Genomic DNA, 13,931 nt, shown 5'->3' with positions numbered 1-13,931 from the left:
AAAATAAAACTGTGGATCTGAACAGAGTTCTCAAAAGAAATTAAAAAATGGTTGAGAAATGTCTCAAAAATGTTCAACATTCTTGTCAATTAGAGCAATGAAAAGTAAAACTACTGTGAGATTTCATCTTCCCTCGGTCAAGATGGCTAACAGCAACAAAACAACTGAAAAGAAAAGCTAAGGATGTCAGGAAAAAAAGGGGGGGAATGAATCCTCGATCGCTGTTGTAAACTGGTCTAGTCACTATGGAAGTCGGTGTGGAGATTTTTCAGAAAGCTAAAATGGAAACTACCACACGACCCAGCCATACCACTCCCGGGCATTTGCCCAAAGAACTCAGCTTCCACAAAAACTTGCTCAGCCATGTGCATTGCTGAGGTAATCCTCATCCGGTAAGACATACACCACAAAATTTCTCCAATTTGAAGTTCCTAGCCCCAAATTATTAGATTGAGTACATATAACCTGGAATAACTTGAATAACCAGGAAACTAAAAGTATAGCATGGGGGTGGGTGGGAGAAGGAGCATTGGGAAGATGGATAGCAGGAAATGGATGCAAAGAAGGTGAAAAGGGGGAACAGGGGTGTTCTTTCTGGGGAGGGGGAAGGAGTCCGTCCAGAGGGGGAGGGAGGGCAGAAGGATAAATAACATTGAGGATGTTTGAAAAAGTCCTAGGAAATTATACAGTTGTATGCTTACCTAAAATTACAAATATTATATTCAAGTGTATGTGTAGCTAGAGTTTTCCTGCCTGGCCCACAGTCAGGACAAATCTCTGTCACCCGCCAGTCCCACAGCCACTCAGACCCAACCAAGTAAACACAGAGACTTATATTGCTTACGAACTGTATGGCCGTGGCAAGCTTCTTGCTAACTGTTCTTATAGCTTAAATTAATTCATTTCCATAAATCTATACCTTGCCACGTGGCTCGTGGCTTACCGGCGTCTTCACATGTTGCTTGTCATGGCAGTAGCTGGCAGTGTCTCCCTCTGCCTTCCTATTCCTTCAATTCTCCTCTCTGTTAGTTCTGCCTATACTTCCTGCCTGGCCACTGGCCAATCAGTGTTTTATTTTTTGACCAATCAGAGCAATTTAACATACAGACCATCCCACAGCATGTATGTGTGTGTATATATAGTTTAAATGAAGTTATACCAATGTATCTAGAGGTGATAATTTTGCACCAAGAATCATAGACTACCTAACAAAAACCCCAGTACAAGTTTGAGAAACCTCCTTCCAAACTGTTGCTCCAGAAAGTCCAAGACACCCTCAAAACAATGCAGGCAATTGGTGTTGCCCTTGGTTACTTAAGACGGCACATACGTCAGACACAGGGTTTGAAGGAACCTGACCAGATCTACCCTGTTACTCTCTTCTCTGAGGACTAGCTCACATAGTTTCTGAAGGAGTTATGTAAGCTGTCAAGGGAGGAAAACAGTTAATGGTCCTACCTAGGTGCAATGCTTATAAACCACAATAATGACCTCATATCAAGATATCCCCCAAAATTGCAATAGTAGCACTTATATCTTCCTTTACTTTGGGGTTAACCAACAACTATCTATTTGGACTTAAGACTTGTTCAACAGCAGCTGAAACCATGCCTCGTTCTGTAAACATAGCTTATGAGCAGAGTGCAGTGTAGTCTTCCATTGGTTGAAGTGGATTACAGGAATGGCACTTCCACTGAATTCCAAATTTCCTGACACTTATGTAAAATGACATAGTGTTTGCATATAATATGCACACCACCTCCTATGTATCTTAAATCTAAATGCATAATACAATACAAATGCTATGTGGATTATAGAAATACTGTCATTTGGTGAATAAGAAAGGTCTGTACCTATTCATTAGATGCATTTTTTTTCCTAATATTTTCAGACAGGGTTTTAATTGAATCTCAGGATATAGAATACGAACTGTATTCCATTTTGGAAGGCAACAGTTAAAAGGAGATGGTATATTCTCTCTTAATAGCACAAAAACTGAACTAACAGGTTGGGAAACTTAGTCTTGCTGCAGGAAGACAGGAAGACAAAGGTGAGGAACGGCTTAGAGCCAAGGAAAGCAGGTGACATGTCAAAGCAGATGTGTGTTGATTTAGATTCTCATGAAACAAGGCTATCTGGGTTCTTACTCATTGTTTCTTATTTCTCATGTGATTTCCTCTTTATTCATCCATTGCCCCCCAAAACACCCCATTATCTTTCTATAGAAAAATACTTACTAAATGCCTGTGAAGTGTATTCACTACATAGAATAAATCGAGATAAAAGCTACCAACAACTCACTCAAAAGTCCTTTGAAAAGAGAAATGTGATTAGGATAGGTCACATGAGAGGCATATCACATGATCATTGAGACTCACGCTGCATGATCACAGTGTCTCCAGAAATGTTTCTAAAATAGAACCTTGGCCTCAGCTCCACCTTTCATTAAGGTTTGCTTCCCTCCTAGACTTATGCGTGGAGAAAGAAAGAGCAGCCACACAACCAGTAAGAGCCAGGACATCCATCTCCTCGGGCTCAGAATTAGTAGAGGCAAAGATAATTAACAGATAATGTCAATGCAATGAAGTGTTGTCACAGATAATGGTCTCCTGCTGCTGTACAAATGTGAAGTGGAGCTCATTCTTCAGAAACAAATTTCAAAGTTGAGAAAGGGTTTCCTCCCCGTAAAATAATAACCTTTACACAATGCTCTATTGCAGTAATGTATTTCTAGCACATTATACTTTGCTCTAAGAAAATGCTAGAAAAAAAATAATCTTCTTTGAATAGGGATGCTATAATTGTATCACTTGTTATTTTTACAATAGTCAATGTTATGGTTATTCAACTTGGTCTGAATCTGGCTGGTTTTATTCTTGATGATCACAAAGCCTCCTGTGAAGGCGAAGACAGCTAGTTCTCTATGTGTGTGGGTTCCTTGTAGAAACTCCCCTTGATAGTACTATTAGAATATAAGAGCCTGACTGGCAGATTTATGCCCCATTATCAATAAGAATGCCTTGCTATTAATGGCACATTATAAAATTCATTATTACATTTAATCAGATATCATCAATTAGCATTATATTGTAATATGTGTATTTAGGAAAAATAACTTAGTTTTTCCTTTTAATAAATGCATCTTTCTAACTTCCTGATAATTGAAAGTAATATCATAGCCCAAGAAAACAAGAACGCAATCAAATGAATACAGAGGATATTTTTCACAGAGATAAAATTATCTAATCTCATTTTAGTGGGATAATTTTGTGCCGGTTATCCAATTTCTGTCTCCCAGATGAAACCTCTCCTTAACTCCCTGCCATGCACAGTGCAAGTAAATCCAGAACACACACTCCTTCACTAGCCGACATGGTAGTACGCGGTGCAGTATTCAGTGATGGTGGCCAATGTCGAGACAGAAAGAAAGACAGGCCTTCTTTCCTTGGCTTCCTTGTGCTCCTTTTGGTGAACCTCAGAGTGCAGCAGGCAAGGGCACTTCCCCATGCATAGCTTCTCCCTCGAGGCATGCTTACCATATTTCTGATCTTAGATTTCAGTGTTTCATCACTAAGTATGCAGTTACAGGGCTTCCTTAAGTTCTTTAATACTGTGTGGAAGTTCTTCTCCGTCTTAGGGTTTCTATTGCGGTGACCAAACGCCAAAACCAAAAGGCAAGTTGGGAAGGAAAGGGTTTATCTGGCTTACACTTCCACATTGCTGTTCATCACTGAAGAAAGTCAGGACAGGAACTCAAAACAGGGCAGGATCCCAGAGGCAGGAGCTGATGCAGAGGCCATGGAGGGGTGCTGCTTACTGGCTTGCTCCCCATGACTTGCTCAGCCTGCCTTCTTATAGAACCCGTGACCAGCAGCCCAGGGATGGCACTACCCACCATGGGCTGGGTCCTCCCCCATTGATCACTAAATGAGAAAATGCCTTACAGCTGGATCTCCTGGGGGCATTTCCTCGTCTGAGGCTCCTTCCTCTCTGATGACTCTAGCTTGTGTCAAGTTGACACAAAACCAGCCAGTACAACTGAGCCCCTGTCAACTTGACACACAAGCACTTCGCTATCAAGCCACATCCCTTCCTTCTTATTCATCCCCAAGATCTCACATTAAAATCATAAATAATTTTTAAAGTTCCACAGTCTTTACAAAGCCAATCTTTAAAATTTTAGTCTCTTTAAAACATCCGATCTCTTTTAAAAGTTCAAGTCTTTCATCTGTGGGATCCTTTAAAAATCAAAATTAAATACTTTCTTCAAGAGAGAAGAACCAGGGCACCATTACAATCTGAACCAAGCAAAACCAAACTCCAACAGTGTGAATAACTCTGTGTCCAATATATGGGATTTACTCACGATCTTCTGGACTCCTGCAAAGGGGCTGGATCTCTTCTCAGGCTCTGCCCCCTGCAACACACACAGCTTGTCTTCTAGGCTCTGGCTGGCTCGACTCCACTGCTGCCTCTGTTCTTGGTGGTCATCCATGGTACTGGCATCTCCAAATTGCTGGGGTCCCCTGCTACAGTTGGACTGCACTTTCACCAATGGCCTCTTATGGGCTCTCTTTATGGTGCCAAGCCTCAGCTGCTTTGCATGCCCCTTCAGGCCTAGATCTTCAACTGCCACTGAGGCTGCACCTTCACCAATGGCCTTTCCTGGCCTCTCACAGTGCCATGCCTCAGCTGTTCTCCATGACCCCTTCATGCCTTCAAAACCAGTACCACCTGGGTGACTCTTACACATTAACAAGTCTGGCTGCCAGCATGAGGTATAACCTCGGCCACCTCTGGAAAATAGACTTTCTGTGCTTTCAGGAAACAAATCCCAGAAGATTTCACCTCAGTGAAATCTCTTCATAATCACCACTAATTTCTTAGCTCCAGCTGACCAGCATCAAGTATCCCAGCAAAGCAAAGTTTTGCTTTAGCAGTTCTGATATCTTGTTAATCACAGCTGATTCTTCAGCCCCAGCTAACCAGAACCACGGAACCTTAATTCAAAATAACAAATGGCCCAATAGTCTTTATACTTCCCTCTGAAACTTTGTAAGCTATGCCTCAATCCTCTGCACTTCTCTCAACGTTCTTATCTTCCAAGTTCCCACAGAACATTCCACTGAGGTCTCAACACTCAGTGACTCTCTAGCCCAAAGTTCCAAAATCCTTCCAGAAACCTCCCAAACACATGGTCATGTCTGTCACAGCAATACCCCACTATGCTGTCTTAGTCAGGGTTTCTATTGCTGCAATGAAACATCATGACCAAAAAGCAAGTTGGGGAAGAAAGAGTTTATTTTGCTTACACTTCCACATTGCTGTTCATCACTGAAGGAAGTCAGAACAGAAACTCAAACAGGGCAGGATCCCAGAGGTAGGAGCTGATGCAGAGGCCATGGAGGGGTGCTACTTACTGGCTTGCTTCTCATGACTTGCTCAGCCTACCTTGTTACAGAATCCAGGACCAAAAACCCAGGGATGGCACCACCCACCATGGGCTGGGCCCTTCCCCACTGATCATTAAATGAGAAACTTTGCCCAACAGCAATATCTCATGGAGGCATTTCATCATCTGAGGCTCCTTCCTCTCTGATGACTCTAGCTTGTGTCAAATTGGCACACAAAACTAGACAGTACATTCTCTTAGTTTACCCTGAATTTTTATTGTGAAAACATGTCAAATTTCATTAAATGACTGATCTAGATGGTTCACACTGATTATGAGAGTTCTTTGCATATGTCTCATTACAGTGATTTTTTTTTCAAGTTGAAATACCCTGTCATTGCTGAAACAAATCCCCCAGGTCACAATGTGCAATCCTTTCCCTACTAATTAGACTTGGTTTGCTTGAACTATATAGATTATATTCTCATATTTATTCAAAAAGAATTAATTTTGTCTTATTGCGGTGTCTTAGCATAGCTCTACTAATAAGATAATATTGACCCAAACAAATGTAGCGTGACATATTCCTCCACTTTATACTCTTTGGGAAAGTTTCAAGAGGAGTAGTTTTAATTCTTTAAATGTTTGATAGGGATGACCTGCAGGCATCAGACCCTGGATTTATTTTGTTGTTGTTGTTTTATTGTATATGTATTGGAGTTTTATCTGCATGTATGTCTTCCACCACATGTGTGACTTGTACATGGGGAGGCCAGAAGAAGGCATCGGATTTCCAGGAACTGAGGTTGCAGGGGACTATAATCAAACCCAGATCCTCTGGAGCAGCAGCCATTATTCTTAGCTATTGAGCCATTGCTCTAGCTCCAGGGCATCCTCTTTGGAAGGTTTCTGGTGTAAAATTTCATCAGTTTAGTTGTAATGAGTCTATTTTGCTTAAGTCAGTTTCAATTCCTTAAGTACTCCTAAGAATCTGTTCACCTCATTCACACCATCTAAACTGCTACCAGTATATTTTTATGGCTCTTAACTTCTGTAAGATCAGTATTAATATAATTCTTTTTCCATCTCAGTTATGTTCACTTTCTTTTGTTTAATATGTCTAGATAAGCATTATCAAATTTCTTGCTATTTTCTAAAACTTGATTTTTTTCTTTTTTGACTCTGTTTTTCTATTTTCTATTTATCACCATTATAATATTTCTGTTCAATTCTGGCTTATTATTTTTATCTAATTCCTTAGAGCATGAAGATAGGTTATTTTCGCCGGGTGGTGGTGGTGCACGCCTTTAATCCCAGCACTCAGGAGGCAGAGCCAGGCGGATCTTTGTGAGTTTGAGGCCAGCCTGGTCTACAGAGTGAGATCTAGGAAAGGCACAAAGCTACACAGAGAAACCCTGTCTCAAAAAACAAAAAAACAAAAAAAAACAAAACAAAACAAAAAAAAAAGATAGGTTATTTTCCAGGTTAGTTTTAAATGTTGACAGAGTCTCAGCTAGAAGAGAATCTCAATGGGGAATGATCTGGATGGGTTTGCCTATAGGAATATCTGTAAGCAATTGTCTTGATTGTTAATTGAGGGATAAAGATGCACCCTGAATATGGGTGCACCATTTCTCGGGATTGGCCTTACACTGTATAATAGTTGCTGCACAAACAAGCAAGCAAGGATCCCTACCTTTATTTCCTCTCTGCCTTGAAGCGTGAATCTGATGCCTTAATTTCCTCCCTTGATTTACTCATAACAATGGACTATAACGTGAAATTATTACCTTAAATAACCTGTTTTCCCTCCTAAATGGCCTGTTAGGATATTTTATCGCAGAAACTGAAACAGTACTAGGACAGTTATTGGTTTGACATCTTTTTTCTCATTTAATATATTCCTCTCCTACTGACCATAACAAAGATTTTCTTATAGTGTGAGTTTGTTTTTCTACCAATAAATTTTTTTCTTAAGCAATTTTATACATGTGTATAAAACATTCTGATTATTCTCCCCTTACCCTCTCATGTCTACCCAACCCTTGCCAACCCCTTTTCTTCCTTACAATTTTGTCCCCATATTCATGACTTTATTTTAGTGTCCTACTGAGTTAAACCTGTGAACATTTAAGTGTTTCTCAGCCATTTGTGTTTCTTCTTCAAGAATTCTCTGTTTAGATATATAATCCATCTTAATTGTGTTATTTGTTTTCTTGATATCCAGTTTTTTGAGTTCTTTGTATATTTTGGAACATTAACCCTATGTCAGATGTGCAGTTGACAAAAAAAAAAAAACCATTCTGTAGGCTGCTGTAGTCCAAATAATGGTGTTTGCTGCCATGCAGAAGCATCTCAGATTCATGAGCTCCCATTTATTAATTATTGATCTTATTGCCTGTGCTAATGGTGTTCATTTAGAAAGTCTTTTCCTGTGCCAATGAATTCAAGGCTATTTCTCACTTTCTCTTCTATTAGATTCAGTGTATCTTGTTTTATGCTGAGGTCTTTGATCCACTTGGACTTGAGTTTTGTTCAGGGTGATAAGTATGGGTCTATATGAATTATTCTATGTGAAGTCATCTACTTTGACCAGCACTATTTGTTGAAGATGCTGTCTTTTTGCCAGTGTGTATTTCTGGCTTTTTTTTTTTAATCAAAAATCAGGTGTCCATATATGTGTGAATTTATGTCTGGTTTTTCAACTCAATTCTCTGAATAATGTGTCTGTTTCTGTGCGAATACCATGCTGCTTGTATTACTATAGCTTTATAGCACAACTTGAAATCATGAATGTTAATACCTCCAGCAGTTTTTATTGATCAGAATTTGGGGGGGAACTATCACGTGTGTGTGTGTGTGTGTGTGTGTGTGTGTGTGTGTGTGTGTGTGTGTGTTTCCATATAAAACTGAAAATTATCCTTTCAAGATCTTTGAAGATTTGTGTTGGAATTTTAATGAGATTGCATTGAATCTGTAGATTGCTTTTGGTAAGATGGCCATTTTTACTGTGTTAATACTACCAGTCTATGAACATGGGAAATCTTTCCATCTTCTGAGAACTCCTTCAATTTCTTTCTCCACTGACTTAAATTTTTTATTATACAAGTCTTTCACTCACTTGGTAAAAGATACCCCTAGATATTTTATATTATTTGAGGCCACTGTGAAATGTTTCCTTTCCCTGATTTCTTTCTTAGAACATTTGTCATTTGTAAATAGGAGGGCTACTGGTTTTTGTAAATTAATTTTGTGTCCTACTTTGCTGAAAGTGTTTATTGGTTGTAGGAGTTTCCCAGTGGAATTTTTAGGGTCACTTATGTATACTATCATATCATCTGTAAATAAAGATACTTTGACTTCTTCCTTTACAATTTGTATCCCTTTGATCTCCTTTTGTTGTCTATTGCTGTAGCTAATACTGAATAGGTATTATATATGCTATACTTAATAGGTATGGAAAGAGTGAACAACCTTGTCTTTTCCTGTTTTCAGTAGAATTGCTTTGAGTTTTTTCTCCATTTAAGTTGATGTTGGTTATGGGTTTGCTGTAAAGTGCCTTTACTATGTTGAGTATGATGTCCCTCGTATCTCTAATCTGTCATACTTTTATTATAAAGAGGTGTTGAATTTTGTCAAAGGCCTTTTCTGCATCTAATGAGATGATCATGTTTTTTTCTTCCTTTCAGTTTTTTTACATGATGGATTACATTTGCTGACTCTCATATATGGAACCATCTATCTCTTCATCTCTGGGATGAAGCCTAGTTGGTCATGGTGGATGATCTTTTTTATGTGTTCTTTGATTCATAAACTACTCTTAAGGGTAGTCTGCATGCCCAGAGTAGATAATAATGTCTATCCTTGATATTGAAATATGTTTCTTGGATGCGGCAGAAGGATGGATCCTGTTTCCACAGTCATTCTGTTAGCTTTTTTTTAAATTAGGGAGTGGAGACCATTGACATTGAGAGATAACAATGACAAATGATTGTTGATTCTTGTTACTTTGGTGGTGGTGGTGGTGGTGGTGGTGGTGGTGGTGGTGGTGGTGGTGGTAGTGTGTCTGTGTGCTAGTAAGTGTGTGTGTTAGAGTGAGAGTGAGAGAGAGAGAGAGAGAGAGAGAGAGAGAGAGAGAGAGAGAGAGAGAGATTATGTGTGTGTACTTCCCTTCTTTTGGTTTTGCTAGTATGAGATTATTTCCTATATTTTCATGATCATAGTTAACCTTTTTAGGTCGGAGTTTTCCTTCTAGTACCTTCTGTAGGATTGGATTTGTAGACATTGTTTAAATTTGGCTTTATCATGAAATATCTTATTTTCTCCATCTATGCTGTGGAAGTTTTTCTGGATATAGTAATCTGGGCTGGCATCTGTGGTCTTTAAGAGTCTGTAATACATCTATCTGTACAGGCCCTACTGGCTTTTAGAGTATCCATTGAGAAGTCAGATGTTATTCAAATAGGTCTGCCTTTGTACATTACATAGTCTTTTTACCTTGCAGCTTTTAATATCCTTTCTTTGTTTAGTACTTTCAGTGTTTTGATTATTATGTGCCAAGAAGAATTTCTTTCCTGGCACAGTTTATTGGTGTCTTGTATGCTTCATGTACCTTGATAGGCATTTTCTCCTATGATTACTGTTGAAAATATTTTCTGTGCCTTTGACTTAAGTTCCTTTTTCTTTCTCTATTTCTATTATTCTTAGATTTGATCTTTTCATAGAGTCCCATGTTCTTGAAAGTTTTGTGCCAGGAGTTTTTTAGATTTAACATTTTCTTTGACCCAGGTGTCCATTCTATTATTCTTCAATGTCTGAGACTCTCTCTTCTATCTCTTGCACTATGGTGATGCAGCTTGCCTCTGTAGTTCCTATTCAAATTTCTAAATGTTTCATTTCCAGAATTCCCAGTGTTAGGTTTTCTCTATTGATTTTATTTCCATTTTTAGCTCTTAAATAGTTTTATTAATTTCCATCCCTGTTTGTTTGTGTTTCATAATTACTTTAAGGGATTCATTCATTTCTTCTTTAAAGACCTCTATCCTATTTTAAGGACCTTGTCTTGTGCTATGTTTCAATTCTTTAGTAGGATTGCTGGATAATAAATTTTCCTGGCTGTTTTTGTGTTTTTTTCACCAGCCTCTAGGCATCTTGATTTGGGATGATTATAGTAATTCTTGGTGTTGATATTTGGTTTTGTCTTTATTGGGTGGGTGTTTTCTTCCTTGGTTTCTGTTGCCCTCTCTGGTTCTTAGGAGGGTGTTGTGACTCTGTGTTGCCTGGTAGGAAATTCTTCTGGGATCCTAATAGGTGAGGCCAGTTGGAGTTCTGGGTAAAATGGATTTACAGGTATTAGGAGCTGACATTTAGGAATGCAAATGGGCTGGATAGGAAATGAGGGGTTTACTGGAGGGAAGAAAGGAGGATTCTACCAGGATCTGCTTAATCTCCTGCAAATGTGGGCAGAGAGTGATGAGAAGCCACAACAAGTAATCTGCTACAGAGCAAGGGATGAGACTAGGGGATTGATTTTGGTGGAAAGAAGAGAGAGTTAAGCTCTGAATCTCACCTACCCGCTTAGCTGGATAGGGTAGCCTGTAAGTTCCCAAGAAATGCCTGATAGTGTTGGGGGCTAGGATAAGGTGATGAATGAGGGAAAGATAGTTGGAGGAGAAAGCCTACATCCATTTCTTTATCAGTTTTGAGACAGAATCTCACTCTATAGACCAGGGTTGCCTTGAACTCATAGAGATGCTCCAACCTCTACCTCCTGAGAGCGAGGTGTGTGCTACCACTCCCACATTTAGTGACAGTGCTTTAGTGTAGATTTTTAGAAACCATAGCATTCTTCTTTTGGAGACATGAGAATTGTCTCCCTTGTATTTTAGGACCCTTTTCATTAGCAGCAGTTTTCATTAAAACTTCTGATGCACCAGGAAGAGGAATTACAGGACTTTTCAAAGATGCTCAAATTGTTCTCACAAATAATTTCTCATAGTTATGGAACTGAGGAAGCTCAATAAGAACAAGAAATTGGTCCAAAAGATGGCCAAGAAATATGATGTCTTTATTTTTTCTGGTCTCTGATGAAGCAAATCCCATAAATTCTGGGCCTAGGCCTGAACAGAGCTGGTAACTTCCCTTTCCTGGTGTCATACAATGAAAACACAGTGGCCAAAGTCAAAAGCATAAAGTCCGTAATCAAGTTCTTTTGGTTTGTGATTGGTTATGTGAAAATGGCAGGTGATGAAATAGTCTACAACATCCATTTCAGTTTCTTGGTGTTATGGCTCAAGAACTGGAAGAATCAAAAGGCTTTATTTCTCACCAGAACTATGGGCAAGCCACAGCACCCATGTCAGGATACATCTTAATAAATCCTAGTCCTACCAACCACAAGCAAATAAGAACAGAGAACATTGAACTCAGAGATAGAATTGCCCAGTTCTGGGTACACATAAATAACCTAAAGCCTTGGTGTGTGTTCTGCGAAAAATCTCTCATGCAGCCTTAGGGCTGAGAAACTAAACTCCAAATTCAAGCCCTTATCAAAATAAATGGCTTACAACACAAGTTAGAGTCTCAGACTCAAGAGTCTAGGCAATTAAAATGAGGGCACTTATTGGGAAAGATTCAATAGTGTAACTTGGGATGGAGGACCCTGGTGAGGCTCAGGATATTGAACTCTCAGATTACCATGGGTTTATTTTGACTGAGGAACTAATCTCCCTAACATTAGTGATGGATGCATTCATATTTCCCCCCTCTGCAGTATTGCCCTCTCCAACCTTTTTTGGGGGAAATTAATCTTGCATTGCTATTGAAATCAGCAATGACCTTGCCTGAAGGAGATATCCAGGAAGACAGTGCTGAAGCTCCTCATGACCTCTGCATCTGCACCTCTAGACGTAGAACCACACTCAAGACTCAACATGCTACTAGAGAGGAAGAACTTGGTGCTACCCAAAAGAACTTCTTGAGTTTTCTAATTCATACCAGTGTAAGTCTGGAAGTAATGTGTGGGAGTAGACTTTTAACAGTGTGGAATAGTGGTAAAAGGAACCTAAAAGTTCATCAGACATATTTTATCAGTGTGAATATAATAAGGAGGTTAGATAAATAAATATTTCATTATCTTCTGTATATACCTAACAAAATCAAATCACTACTCTACTATGATAGCTTAATAGAAATCTATGCCTAGAACTATAGGGTTATGTGGGAGTTAAATGAGCTTAAATTTGACTTAGGTAAGCTGAGTTTTGCCAGCTTGTGAAAACTCCTATCCCTTTTCTTGGAAAAGCAAACACTTGCCAAAAACTGCCTGAAGGAGAGCTTGTCAGAGCTACTAAGACAAAGGTCCAGATGCAGATCCTATTTCTGTTTGCTAAGAAAAGAATCCTTTTACCTTCCAAAGTTTACAAGCTTTTATTGTCACTTACAAAATGCTTTATTTAGGGTTACTATTGTTGTGAAGAGACACCATGCATGATTAAGGCAACTTATAACCAAAAGCATTTAAGTTGGGGCTTGCTTACAATTTCAAAGGGTTAGTCCACATTATCATGGTAGGGGAGCATGGCAGCAGGCAGGCAGGGATGGTGCTGTAGCAGTAGATGAGATCCTACATGCTATAGGCAGGAGGCAGAGAGAGAGAGAAGAGTCCTAGTGGGGCTTTTGAAACCTCAAAACCCAACACCATTACATCATCCTCCAATAAGACCATACCTCCCAATACTTTCTAAACAGTTCCACCAACTCAAAACCAAACATTCAAGTATATGAACCTATAGTGGCCATTCTCATTCAAACCACCATGTTACATATTCACAGAAACATAATACAACAGCCCACCATGATATTTCCACAAGGTTATAACATCTCAACACCAGAAATGAAAGACAATCAAAGCTAAAATGCCAGAAAAATAATTTCAGAGTATTAATTTTTAATATGCTCAATGATCAGATAAAGGACTTAAATATCAGGTGAAATTAAATAAAGAAATAAATTCAGAAACTAGAAAAGAAAATTGCCAAAGTGAATCAAATGTTCAATAACCTTGACGAAAATTGTAAAATATGGAAGAAAAGTTTAACAAGGAAATTATGCTATGAAAATAATAAAATAAAAATTCTGGAAATGAAATAATCAATAAAATAGCCAAAACCCAACAAGAAACCTAAATCACTTGGGTTTCTTAATCCCAGTTCTTCAGAAGTGAATGCAGGAGGATTAAGAGTTTGAAGTCATTTCTGACTAAATATAGAATTCAAAACAAGCCTAAACTGCATGAGATCCAAAACAATGACAAATCTTAGCCAACAATCTAATCCCAAATGAGCAGATTCCAGGGCAAAAAGACATGGAATGTAAAAAAACCAAAACATTGTGTTCCCTCCAAAAGTTAAAACTCGTACTAATGACCCAAATGAGAATGACTTAGAAAAAAAATTCCAGATGAAAAATTCTAAAAGAATGATTATAAATATGGAAAACCAACTAAAAAAGAACTCAAATATTTTCAAAGAGTACATAA

At 38.7% G+C, this 13,931-nt stretch overlaps 1 pseudogene; it reads left to right on the top strand.

Annotated features, from left to right (window-relative positions):
* Positions 1–11,386: 11,386 nt before the first annotated feature.
* On the top strand, positions 11,387–11,766 carry LOC121824245 (large ribosomal subunit protein uL1 pseudogene; annotated as a pseudogene).
* The last annotated feature ends 2,165 nt before the right edge of the window (positions 11,767–13,931 follow it).

Source organism: Peromyscus maniculatus, chromosome 20 (assembly GCF_049852395.1).
Source record: "Peromyscus maniculatus bairdii isolate BWxNUB_F1_BW_parent chromosome 20, HU_Pman_BW_mat_3.1, whole genome shotgun sequence".
Lineage (NCBI taxonomy): Eukaryota > Metazoa > Chordata > Mammalia > Rodentia > Cricetidae > Peromyscus > Peromyscus maniculatus.
The sequence above is the reverse complement of the archived record's forward strand: the minus strand, read 5'-3'. Positions and strand labels throughout refer to the sequence as shown.